At 46.6% G+C, this 13,409-nt stretch overlaps 1 protein-coding gene across 8 annotated transcripts in view; it reads left to right on the top strand.

Moving 5' to 3' along the window:
- Positions 1–13,409, top strand: part of LOC1274848 (uncharacterized) — a 102,992-nt gene that overhangs the window by 32,294 nt on the left and 57,289 nt on the right. For 2 of the 8 annotated variants that reach the window (XM_061645553.1, XM_061645549.1), the window contains exons 1-2: positions 2,392–2,687; positions 3,719–3,935. The exons of 1 other annotated variant lie outside the window; for it this stretch is intronic. The gene's annotated coding sequence lies outside the window, so the exon portion shown is untranslated. Of the gene's footprint in view, positions 1–2,391; positions 2,769–3,718; positions 3,936–13,409 lie in introns of those variants that run through there. 5 more of the 8 variants (XM_061645555.1, XM_061645554.1, XM_061645551.1 and 2 more) reach the window with 4 other exon arrangements.

The raw sequence follows: 13,409 nt of genomic DNA, 5'->3' as shown, positions 1-13,409 counted from the left end.
CAAGAGTCTACTCGCACCCTGCATAGCGATGAACAATTGCATATCCATGTGTTTCAATGACCTCTGCGCTGCTGGCAAACAGCGAAGCATAAAATGCTATTTTAACCGCATAAAGAAATTCCACACAGCAACAGCAACAACGTCCAGACGGGCTCAACTCGTACGAATCCTAAGGCTGTGGTCTTGTGGTGTGCATCTTTCCTGCAGCAACATATTAGAACGAAAGCGAACTCGACTCACGCTCGATCGAAGCGTTTCACGCTCCTAATCCGCTAGATAATTTTTGTTTTGTTTTTTGCTGTGCGTCCCATGTTTCTCTCTCGCTTGCCGCGATCCGTTTCTTTTTCTTGCTCGCTTCGAAAGAAGACCAACGCTGGCCGGCTGAGAATGACTCGTTTTATTTCCTGAATTGCTGTGGCGGCACAAGTTAGCCATTAGAGGCGATTGAAAAGAATCGAAACCATTCAAACGCCCAAGTGTACGAACGGGATGCAGATGGAAGCAGCCTTTGCTACTTTGGAATTAAACAAAAAAAAAGCACACGCGCAAGAGTCTGCCGAAAACAGGCAAGCAACGAGCATAGGAAAAAGAATTCGAAATCAAAAGAGTATGTTGCACCCGATCGAAAAAGAAAGATCAAAATATAGTAGGGAACGCAAAGGCCTGAACGAGAGAGCGAGAGGGAGAGAACGAGAGCATGAAAGAGCGAGAGAGTGAAGAACAAGGTGCAAAAGGTTGGCCAACAACGTAATGGGGTGATGGGTGGAGATGGGTTCGTACAAAAACACACGCATACTTTCATTCATCCCGATGCTGCGCCCGTACGCTCACCCTTAGAATTATGCTCATTCTCTCTTTCTCTCTCTGTGCTCTCTTGGAACTGCGAACCGGCGAAACACATTATCATCACACCTCTATTCCATCGCGCGAGTGTGTTCGATTTCAGGCCCAAGAGCAGCTCGGGAGAGATGAGAAAACGGCGTTGCTGTTCTATGCTCGCGGATGAGAATGTATAAGGATGTACTCTACTTTGTTAGACTGTTTGGAAGCATTATAAACATATTATGTGGAATCTACAATTATATGCTGGAATTCTTTCAAATATTAGTACGAGAAATGTAATGATCCTGACAGTGTGTCCATCGTACACAAATTCAGTCTCATGAATGCATCTTCATAAAATATTGTTATCAACAGAAAACCCAAGGATGTAATCAAGAACAATTTAAAATTTTAAAAGCACAATTGGGGATAATTTAAACAATGTTACCTAGGATTTACCGAATGAGATACTTTTTTTTATTCAAATGGAACGGCTTCGGACGTTCAAACATTTAAAAAATATGTTCCAGATTACATATTTTGTATATCTTCACTTCAACATGATAATATTTTCTAGCAAATTCTCCTGCTACGAAAAAATGCTACTTAAAAGGGAGTTATTCAAAAATTTATAAAATAAGTTCTAGATTACATATTTTATATATATTCACTCCAATATGATAATATTTTCTAACGCATTCTACACATAAAACTGGCTACACTTAATGGCCAGTAGCAAGCAAGTGTTGACCACAAAATTAATCCACTAAAGCCATAGAGGTTAGATACATGGCCGTTTTCCAATCAAAACCATCTCCATTTCTCAAAACCTATACATCTATTTGTTGATAGCTTCAAGATATAAGACAGCGCCACAACTAAACACTATGAAATGTTATTATTGTCACTTGCGAGCCACATTTGCTAATAATCTGCATGGCTACTACAAAAAATTGAGACAAGGGAGAGCTATCGTTGCCCGGGCCTTGTCACGATGGCATGCTCTAGCATGAGTACCCCAACATGAATGAAATACTATAATTTTATAGCAAACTCGTCGATGTCCTCTTTACATCACATTAATATTTTTTAAATAGATTGTTCATCTAAACGTGCTTAAAATGTTAGTTATTGTTGTTGTTTTTTTCTTTAAATTAAATCATCTTTTTCTTTATTTTAATATGTTTTATTAGAAATACGCTCTGTTTTAACTACCAATTTAAACCTTTTATGTAACTTTTATACCAATATTACTATTGTTTTCGTTTCAAAAAAGTAAAACAAAACTCCGTATTTAGATTTAAAAATGAAATATTTACTTAAATGCTTCGTGTTAGAATGTTTGGCAAAATTGCAATATATATCGATGATTGTGTTCCTGTATAAATTTTACTTTAACAATTTCAAATTTACAAAAATTGTGTTTTAAATTACTATCACCAGTAAAACTAATGCATCGATTATACATGCAGTAAAACATTCATACCCAACAACATGAACCGAGTAGAATACGGCCTAACTCTCGCGAGACATCGCTTGGCCAGGTTGCCGCGTGAGAGCGCCGGCTGGTAGCGCACTCAGTTTCAACCAAATCCTTACGCAGTTCGGTTCGTCGGAGGGTACGTTCGTTCGCGGCATTACCATTTCGAGCCTCCATTTCGCGCTGCACAGAAGCGTACAAAACGCTCAAAACGCACCGGCCCGGTCGTTGCCGGTTGCACTTATTATTCATTTTGCGAGCCGTGCCAAAGGTTTCCGTCTCACTGGCCCTTGCATACACATACGCCGAAACAACGCTCGCCGATTGGGTGGCGTCCGTGCGATTACTTACCGTGGGTTGTGGACGCGCTTCCGGTCAGAGTCAGGTATGGTTTGACGGATGCATGCGTATACGCAACGAGAATCACCTCAACGAATTCACTATCGCGTGTTGCGGCCCTACACGAGTGAGTGTACCTGTGTGCGTGTGTGCTGTGCTGTGATGTGATTCAATGTTCTGTTTACCACCGTTTACCGTGGCAGTGAAGGCAAGAAAGCATCGGAGAGCACTTCGCCCAGTGTCCGTTCTAGCGCGCCGGCAATGATAATTGTACATTTAGTTCATTAGGGAAGCATTCAACCGATCCGCACCAATATTATCCGCGAGACCACCGTGAATCGCGAGGTAGCACCGAAGAAGCGTCTCCGATGCTACACCGGAAGGCGGAACGCGGCCCCCACTACATTCGTCTCGGGCCGGATTGTTGAATCGAGAAATTCGAAACCCAAGCCCTGAAAGGGTCGTAAAGCTGTGCCTGTGTGTGCGTGTGTCTGTGTGTGTGTATGTGTGTGTGTGCATGTGTATGTGTGAACGTGTGTGCTACCTGCGTGGAAGGCTCACCTGCCTCTCGCGTACGAATAATTACCACACGCCGGTAGAGTGCGTCTCCCCGATTCGTTTCAATCCGCGCTGCCTTCGTTTTTGTGTGGCTGGCTTGCGAGAAATCTTGGAAGTTTTGTGAAGGCGGCATTCGGCAGTTAGATACATCCCACCCTATGTGGCATTCTCGCGAGTAAGACAACTGTTCGTTTCAAAGCAAAGCAAAGAAAGTGCTGCCATGCAGTGTGAAGCTCTAGACCGCCACATAGATCATACTCGTTAAGATAACAACAGCAACCACCGGCAAACCGGGCTCAACGGTGCAACTAGGCCCTCTTGTCCCGGATGCTGCGCGGTTGGTTCGGTTATTTCCGCACAGTTTCAACCACAGTGTACCGTGACAGTCTGTGTCTGTTTGTGTGGGGTTTGAAAGTTTAACGAAGAATATTTCATCTCTAGTCCAGTGACAGTGTTTGTGTTTTACCCCTTTTCTGTTGTTTCATGTTTCTTTTTTTCTCTCCACCCACGTTATTCCAGCAAAGGCACGCATCGAGCGCGTGGTGACGCAGACAAACCCGCTCGTGTGGTTACCATCTTAAGTGATAGTGAAAAACATACTCATCCGGTTTGGCCCGGCGCCACAGGCGGAAAAAGTGTTCGGCACAGTCGTGTAAAACAATCTTGTCCTCCGCTGCCAACATTCAGTGAAAAGCAGTTGCGCGTCGTGATTTCCTCGTGACCAGCTTCCCAACGGGTAGGTGTTTAAGTTAAGCGCCATCGTGCGAGCTGCTTTCTTGCAAGTCCGTTCCGGTTCCATATTGGACCCGTTCTGGGGGTTCCCATGTGCGAAGCTCATTAATTCTGCAAAACGCATTGCTGCGCCGGCTGAAACAGACGGAGAACCGTACGGTGACGCACCGTACGCCATGCAAAGATGGCAAATCCGAGGCCGCGTGTAGGCAGTGGTGCCAGTTTCGTAGAATGTGTCATGTGTCCTACGCCACCATCCCCGCTCTTCACCCACCATCTCTCACACTAACCCTTACTGCTTAAGAGTCATCACATTGCATCGCAATTGCGTAGCATCATCCTCAGGGCACAAATAAATGGAACTGGCATGTTCCGAATACTGATGCCAAAGTTTTTAACCCCACAATTCTCCTACGCCAGAACACACGCACAGACAAAGGGACAAAGTTGTTCAAGGGCTATGCGGGGAGCTGGGGGACCACTAAGTATGAAACTTTAAACAGCTGCAGATTAAATTTGGTCCCAAGTCTGCCAATGTTTGTTTGGTTTTCTTGCTCGGAAACCATTGCCACGTAAATACAGATTCCAAGTTTGTTTCTGCTGTACAGTCCCTCCCGTACCAACATAAACGAGCGACAAACACTGAGTCTGCCCGCTCCCGGTACCTGTTGTGCTGTTGTGGCTCGAAAAATCATCTCTCCTCAGGTGATGGATAAGTGGGCACGAAAACGGGTCACGAAGTACCATCAAGAGTGTCTGTGTCTGTGTGGAGACTCGTGAAAATTGTATTTTGTAATTTATACAGCGCTTGAAGGACGTTTTGGACAGTGACCGACCATCCTTGGAGCCACCTCCAGCATGAACGTTAATGAAGGCCCAGATAAACTATCGGTTCACTTTCAGCCGACTCAGTCCGCCCAGATCGCTCAGTGCGAGTTGCTACGTCTGCAAATTTCGTACTCCCATAACTTGAGATACTTTATCGCCCTTTTTATCGCAGTTTGGAAGTATAACCGTTGCCACCAAGTGGACGGGAAGCTGCCTGACCGCTCTGCCCTACCTGCCTATTGAAATCAAACTCGAGGGACGCAGTTTTACTTTTCGCGTTTTTGTTTGCGTACGTCGGCCCTCGATACGCCAGACGACGACGACGACGACAGTTATCGTTGCAATTTTTGGCCCGGCACCAGATTTGTAAGGCTCCAGACAAAACATTTCAATTAAAACCCGTTCGTCCGTCTGGCCTTTTCGGGGCGGACTTGAGCAGATTTCAATTAAGCTCCAGTGATACGCGTGTGTGTTTTCTTTTTTCATATCAACCCCTCCGTATACTGTCAGTGCTCGATGGTTCCCAAATCCCCACTGCCTTCTCGAATGGTGCTCCTGTCAGTAACGCTTCCTCGTCACAAATGTCTCCTCTCGCGTACCGCGCAACCCTTAATGCTCAGCCCCATCGAGTTGTTTCGTGAATGGACTTGATTTGCATGCAGCTTGCCTCGATCCTGGTCCTCGAGTGGGGCAGTGGTTGCGATTCGCGAACGCAATAGGCTTCACCCTTGGAACATTGGTTCCAGTTTTGCAAACCCTTTCGCCGTGCAACCCTGGAAAATAAAAGTGGTGGTGGCCCTTATGTTGCGCACACTGCTGTGTTCACTCGACAGTCCGACTGCATCCTCTACACGACGCAATTTTCGGTCTGGATTGATTTATTTTTTCCCTCTGCCCCCTCTGGAGACCAGAATACAGTGGAGTCTCGGCAAAGTAAGCCGATTTGCTTCTGCCCACTTCAAACATGGCAGTCCGGAGGGGACAACGGCAGAGCCTGGTGAGAGCTGTATCGTAGTAAAAATACTTCAACTTTTTCTCTTGCGCCAGAAAGGATACAACCACCAACGGGAGGTATGCAGCCAAGTGCCGAGTGGCTGAGAAAATGACTCCCCGCCCGGTACCGTACTCATGGTTCGATCGTGAGCGGATTAACCAGATGACATCCGCTCCATATGTGCGCAAGTAATTGCGCTTGCCTACGGGGACACGGTGTACGGCAATGCATGTTCTGTAAGAGCGGACAGCATCGGAAAGCAGAGGGGGATGAAGAAAAAAAAATTAACCATAATCCTAACAGTCGATCCAGTTGTCGGAGAAATACCGAGGCTAACGCTCTCCAACGCAGGCCCGAATCAAAACGCACCATTGTCCTGTCACCGCGTCCCTCGACAGAGTTGTTTTTGATCTGCGGGAAGTTTGTCTGTAAAATTTAAAGACATCGCGATAGCACCACTTGATCGAAAGGGAACGACATCGTGCCAGAGTGCAGCATCAAGTGGCTTACGTACGGGCGGATGTGGACGTATATGGACGAGTTTTTTGTTGTTGATGTTGTACTGCTGTCTGTTCCTTCTGCTCAGCTTCATCCTGGCTCTTTGCTGCGTTCGTAAAGTTCGACAAACGGAGCGATAACTTGCGCAGCACATTTTGGTCGGTCTCTGGTGTCTCTCTTTCTGACTTTTGAGTGGGATTTTAGTTGCTTTTTTAAAACTGAAATGGAATAATTTTTCGACCTTTGGGGCTGACTTTTCCTTCCAGGCAAGGGCACTTTATCGTTCCAAAAAGATCATTGAACTGAAGCGAGCACATGTGTGTGTCGGATCTTACGTGAAGATTTATCGAACAGCGAAGAACAAAAAACAATCCCCCAATTGTAATTTTACAAATTGGGCTTGGCAGCTTAAGTTGAACAATTTATTAATTATTTGTCTTCGCTCTTCCATAGCGTTTCTAATAAAGCACAAATAAATTAAAAGGGTGTATCGAACGCCGCGAGTCACAAACGCACGAGTGGGGAGGGAGGGAGGTTGAATACCAGCTGCAATAAATGCTAATAAAAATCCGTACCCACAACTCCCCACGCCGTCCAACATGCAGCGGAGTTGCTCGTACAACAGCTGCTTTCGATTGGTTCCATTTGCCGAAACCATCGCGCAGACACACACACACACACACACACACACACGCACACATCCACACACCCTTCTGTTCTAGTGGTCGCGCGGGGAGTCCAACCCCGACCAACGGCACTAACTGTACGTGTGGACATTAATTAAAATGCGCGCGTACCAATACCGCACATGACACGCTCGCTGCGCGTTGCGCATTAGTTGCGTTGCGCGCCCTGGCCGCGCCCGCCTCGTCGGAGTGAATGTCCTCCCGCGTGAGGCGCTTTTTGTACACCGATCACGGTCTAGTGCGGACACGATCACACCACACCCTTCTGCCGTCCCTTCTCCCACTCACCGGCATTGCGTGGCCAGGCCTGTTGGGTCGCCTGTTGTTTCGCCCCAGCAAAGCACTCTCTGCCTTTTGCATCGTTCCCGGCAGCTGCGGAGTCCTGCAGGGAAGGCTTCAGCAGCTCCAACCAGATCTATTGTGTACGGGCCGAGTCCGATAGGATAAACTTACCCAAGAGTTCACGCAGGGTCTGCCCGTCTCATCTTGCGCTGCTTTTCTGCGCCGCCCCTTCCGCGCACATAACCGCATGCAATTTATTTTTAGGTCCCGCGATGAGCAAAAACCGGCCGGCTTTTTTTTTTGTTGCTTTCCACACCATCTTCCTAGCATTTCGGCGCTTGCTGTCCTCACTGTGGCGGTTTCAAAGCCATGGCGGTGGACACGCCATTTAAGCGGGCGCACAGTTTGCGCAGTTTACTTCCCGCATCGTGTACCAATGGTGGTCGCCGAACGGGGGACGGTTGGGCATAAATCATGGTTCGGTGGACGCGGGTGACATTATGGGGTGTTTTTGCGGGTGTGTGTGAGTGCGCGAGGGCAAATGTGACTCACCAGCATGCGCGGCGTACCGAGTTTAGTGGCCGATCGGGTTTTGGAGGGTCGTAATGTTTGCAGCGTTAAAGTTTCTAAAAAAACCTTTCAGCATAATTCTCGGAAAGTTTATGCTGTTCCTGTGACCGTTTTTTTTACGATTGGTTTATTTTAATAACTTCGAAGGGAATGTCCCCCGCCCGTTGGTATGGTTTGAGTTATCATTCAACCGTGACCACCTAGACCTCGCATACTTGCAGCACACCCAACCAAAAGGCCAGCCTGTTTTTAGGTCCACTTTCAATGAAAGTTCATTCCCTGCAAGAGAACCTTCATTCCTTTCACTCTCTGTACTCAAACTTTCCGTGCTGAAGCAGTATCAACATTGCTCGACTTTTTTTGAGTCACGAGATTGATAACGGCGCGCGTCCGTTATCAGCACAGTGGAAGGGATGTCATGCAAAGATAAGGCACACGGTCCAATCGAAGTGACACAATATCGTATCAAACTGACTAGTTGACGGAGAAAGGCAGATCGTATCATGTGCGCTCTGACTGTGTGAGAGTAACTTCTTCCTATCGGTGTTACTCACTTGTCACTCTGGAACGGCGTCACCATCTAGTGCTGTGCGGTGACATTTTTTTCTTCTTAGTATAGCCTGATAAAACGAAAACGAACAGAACGAGGACAGCAAATGGTCTTGCCCGGTGCTTGCTTAATTTCCGGCGGTGTTGGCAAAGGAAATTTAATACACAAATGCGCAACAAACAAACAAACCACGCCAAAGGCCATACGGTCGTTGTTGTGGCGCGACGCTCTTGACCAGGTCAGCAGGTTCATGTAGCAAATTTGAGACAATCGAAACCACAGCTCCACAGCTCCCTGTCAGCATAAACGGCAGTTTTGCTTACCGCCGATGTTGTTAGTTGGTATGAGTGCGCGTGTCTGTATTTTTCCACCACGCCGTCTTGACAGACCTGACTGTAACCTTTAACCGGCTGTCAACAGCTTCAAGGCGCACTAGCAGAGGCATTCTCAGCCACGTTGCCCCGTGTCAGCAGTTATCTGTTTTCAACCACGTGTTGGAGCGACCGTGGAGCAAACTATTTGCGTAAAATTTGCGTATATGATCGCAATTCTAGTTTGGGGTTTTATGTATTTCTTTCTTGCGAAACTGTGTACTTCTTTCGGGGACCGATTTCCAGACAAGTAATGTCAGCTTACTGCACTCCTCTTGTTCTTTCTTGTAAGTTCAAAAGATCAACGCCCTTTTACACACGAAGCTATGGACAGCAGGGAAAAGCCGCACTCATGTTCGCTTCCTCCCACATCGTGGTGACGACACTGTTTTCGATTATGAATATTTCCACTTTGCGGGGAGCACAACTCACACATAAAACTAGCCCCGCAGCAGTGGTCGTAAAGTGTGTTTTCTCTCACGAAATGGTCCCACTCGCTTCCCACTCTGGTTGCGACATCCTCGCGCGACCATGTTCGGAAGCATAAAAATAAGCAATTTTTGATGCATGATTATGTGATTCTTTCACGCTCGTGCTTCGTTCGCTGTTTGGGGGAAAATTTGAGCGCGCTAGGGATGCAGGATGACCGGGGAAAGTTTTCGGAAAAAATGTGATTCATGTCCTCCCTTCTTATGCTTCGGTCCAACACGAGCCAAAGTGGATGGAGTGGCCCTATGGCGAAGGGGGAGAACGAGGGCCACGACCCACTGGAGAGCTCTTGTTCGCTAGCAAATCACTTTTCCGAAGAATAGAAGAAAAAACAACAATCCCCTAATGCCACCGCGAGTTCAAACGTACGCTGCCCTCTGCTTCCACAGAGCGGTGATGTGGAAATGAAACATCCATCCACATCCACACAAGCGATGTGTGACGTACTCCAAACACACAGCGACTGCAATTATGTATGTTTATGCGGGGGCCTGATGCATCGATCGATGACCGATGTTGTCATCGTCATCATCGTCAGCACAGGGCGAGCGTATGTGTGCGGCTGTGGCGGATCACTTATAAAGCCTCGCTGTGTGCCTACAAAGTGTGCTCAAGAATAGAGCATCATCTTCAAGCCGCTGACTGTTACACGCTCCGAAGAAGGAACGCACTATATTCACGTTTTCAGTTTTCGGTCAGATGTTTCGTGTCATTGGTTTGTAGGTTAAGTTTTTCGGAACACTCTGTGTGGTTTCGTTCTGTTTGCGTGTTTCACCCGCCGGAGCAGTAGGGCGTTAGATCGGTTACAAGATGGATCGAACACCCGTGCCGCAGCTGCTCGATACGATGAATATCAATCAACATGCTCAAGAGCCCGGGGCAAAGTCATTCGATCGACCTCCGGGCACCCACTTCAAACTTTTTATGGATTGAGAGGATGGAGCAGAGAGGAAATGTATGTGCCGAAACTAACCGCAAGAGGAATGTGTGCAAGAGGAACAGCAATTCAAACTTCCCAAAAGTGCGCTGTGTTAGGCTGAGGTAGGCAATACATCATAATTGGCATTGGTAAGGGTTCACACTTAATCCTTCCGGAAGCGGCGTCGAATAAAAAGTGGGCAATTTCGGAAAAAACTTTGTTGTATAAGGATATTTATCAACTATTTACTTCGATTCAATCATTTCCGACCCAGTTACTTTTATCTTTAATATAATAATTCAATGAATAAAGCTCATTTACTACACGTTAAGTCAAAAGGAATATTCTCAAACAAAACTGTCCAAAACATTAGGGAAACATGAAAGCCTTCCAGCGAACCATACTCCGGGAATATCTCATGAAGCAAAGAAACGAGCTCAATCTTAAAATCACAACCACTACCAAACAGAAAAAAAAAACAATATAATCAAGCTACACATCCACTCCAAATCACACAACCACCAACAAAAAAATAGGGACTCAACTTTGTGTGTGGAAGAGTCGTCCTCACAAACGACGATAAGGACATACGAAAGGCCGGAAGAAGCCATTCAACTACTGTGTGCGACGAGTCCCCACATCCTCCGCTGCCCTCAATTAGAGGCGATGTGGCGGCAAAAATGTGTTCCTCCTTCGCAAACTTCCTCAACCGTGATGCGTAACGGATTGAAACGACGCCGATATGTAGCGCGAACGAAACGAGAAACCATTGCTTTATGTTTTTGGCAGCGGAGCCCTCTGCTTCCGAGAATGAGTTATGCTCTTGTCTCGCACCCAAAATGCCTTGTTTGTTGTTGGGTGGAAAAGTGTGGCGGAAAAAAATAAGCCACTCACCAAACAACGTCTTCTAATCGTCCAGATTAAGGAGAGTGCGGATCATCCGCACCGACAGCCACTCTGTCGACACGGGCGACACGGCAAAGGACGAACGATAATCATCAAGGACCAATCTCACCGGAGAGCCAAATTAGCTTCCAAACTGGACGGGAAATGGGGGTGCTGTACGTTATTTTTCAGCCGTGGAGGCGTGCTGGGTGAAATTGAAAATATAAATCTACGGGTACGAACGCTCCTAACCTTCTACCAAGAAAAAGGCTAAAAGCATATAATAAAGGCATCGGTTGGACGTAAAATCAAAGAAAATTCTCCCGAAAAGACGCACCAAACGACCCGTAGATGATGATCAATCTTCATAGGTCGACTTTGAGTCGTGAAATGCCGTGCAAGTGATCCCTCAAGTGGGACAGTTGCGCTTTTTTTGGAAAAGGATTCGTGCGGCGTTGTACGCACACGCATACCATGGCCACGGGACATCTACGGCACACCAAGTCCGCACGAGGCTGGTGTGTGATTTAATGAAGGCATACTCCCTAAAGGCTGCTCCGAAAAATGGCTGCGACGGGTGTTTTTTTCTTGTTCTTCTTCTCTAGATTGATTCCTATGAAGAGCACTCACACGAACGTAGCACGGAATAATAAAACATGAAGGAGTGAAACACAAACCAACATGGGCTCTATTCGTTACGGGACGCACCTTCCAGCTCCTTGGAGATAGAGCGAAAAAGAGAGAGAGAGAGAGAGAGAGAAAGAGAGAGAGAACAAGAAAGAGCATTATAAATGGATTGTTGATCAGCACGAGCCGGGTGAAAATTGATGAAGCCATCCTTCATGTCCATTGTCCTTGGTGGTTCATCTCATCATGCGTCTTGTGAGAACGATGCACCACTCGGCACGCATTATACATGGCGTGATTGATGCGGTCAGGACCACCACCACCGCAAAGTGAAACATTCAATTAAACCCCACAGCACACTACCTCTCCTTGACAACAAAACCCCTGACCCTAACATCCATCGAACGCTGTCGAGAAGATGTCGACTCATCGACGTACTCCTTAATGGTAATATTCAAATGAGCGGCTGCGCTGGGGAAGATCTTCCCCATCCGTTCTAAATTAGTGTCCTCCGGTGGTGATTGAAATGTGTGTAAGATTGAAAAGGGATTTTTATACGTATTCCAACACAACAACAACAAAACATCTAGACGGAAACGTATTAGAACCGATAGAAGTGGTTCCAATTTCTTCTCAGAATTGCAGAAGAATGGAAGGCACAAAATAGAGATGGAAAAATCTTTCAAGTTCTAAACCTCATCGAAACTGACTCGCCAGGCGGGTAGGCATAGGAAGGTGTGTGCATGCCGTGTGCACCTTGTAATATGCGGCCTCATGACCGGAAATTGATGGCGGTGATTAGACCGGGAATGACACCATTAGATGCCGCCTCCGCGAGGTCAGAATGGTGTTGGTTACACTGGCTGAATTGATCGTGCCTGTGCGGTCCCGTGTGCAGCGGGTAATGCACCCGTAGGCCACCTCAAACCGGGTGGCCCGTGTGATGTAAATAAACATACCACTGGTGTACTGGGAAGCAAGAAAAAGAAGAAGTATCGGGTACTATGGGACGGAGTGATTGAGCGAGGGGTGAGGACAGCATCCGCTGTGGAGTTTTCCCCTCTCATAGACGCACGAGCATCTTCGGGGAGGGTGGCGCGTGCGTGTGTTCAAGACAGTTAAACCATTTTCTGTAATATATTAGCTGATATTTTGTAGAACTAATTGGGTTTGGGCCATTTTCATTTCTTATCAGCAAACGGAATGCACCGCAACCATAATGTAAGCATTTGGGCTGTTTGTCTATCGCTGACATTATTTCTTCCCCTGCGAAGCCAACTTCCCATTGTTTGTAGCGTTTAACGTATTCTTTCCAATAATGATTATTAGACTCAGTTCTCTTTATTTCGATTTTCGAAACATGGAGCATTCTTTGGACACAAAAGCAAAAAAAAAGATCTCAGCCAAGATCTTTTCTAGCCCTACATTTGTTCCGTGCATCCAATACGTCCCGTGCATTGGTAAACTCGATGGAATTGGTTTAAAGCAACTACCATCAAACTCCTCCATATCTTTGTTTTCAATTTCTTTTATGAGCCCATCGTGCGCAGAAGCGTCCAATGAAATCGAGACTGTTATTCTTCACATTACATACCACACACTTCACGTCCGCGGTCGATTTCTCCTTCGTGTCTGCCTTTGCTTTTGTTATGCTCTTCTTCCGCGAGTCTGCAAGCAGCGCAACAAGAAATTCGTCGCTCAGCTTGTAGGATGAAAACAAAGTAAATAAATAACATTTGTGACAGGGCATACTTTGAATAGCTGCATGCTGTGTATGCA

The sequence above is a fragment of the Anopheles gambiae genome, chromosome 2 (genome assembly GCF_943734735.2).
Source record: "Anopheles gambiae chromosome 2, idAnoGambNW_F1_1, whole genome shotgun sequence".
NCBI classification, from domain to species: Eukaryota; Metazoa; Arthropoda; class Insecta; order Diptera; family Culicidae; genus Anopheles; species Anopheles gambiae.
This window is presented reverse-complemented; position numbering and strand designations above follow the sequence as displayed.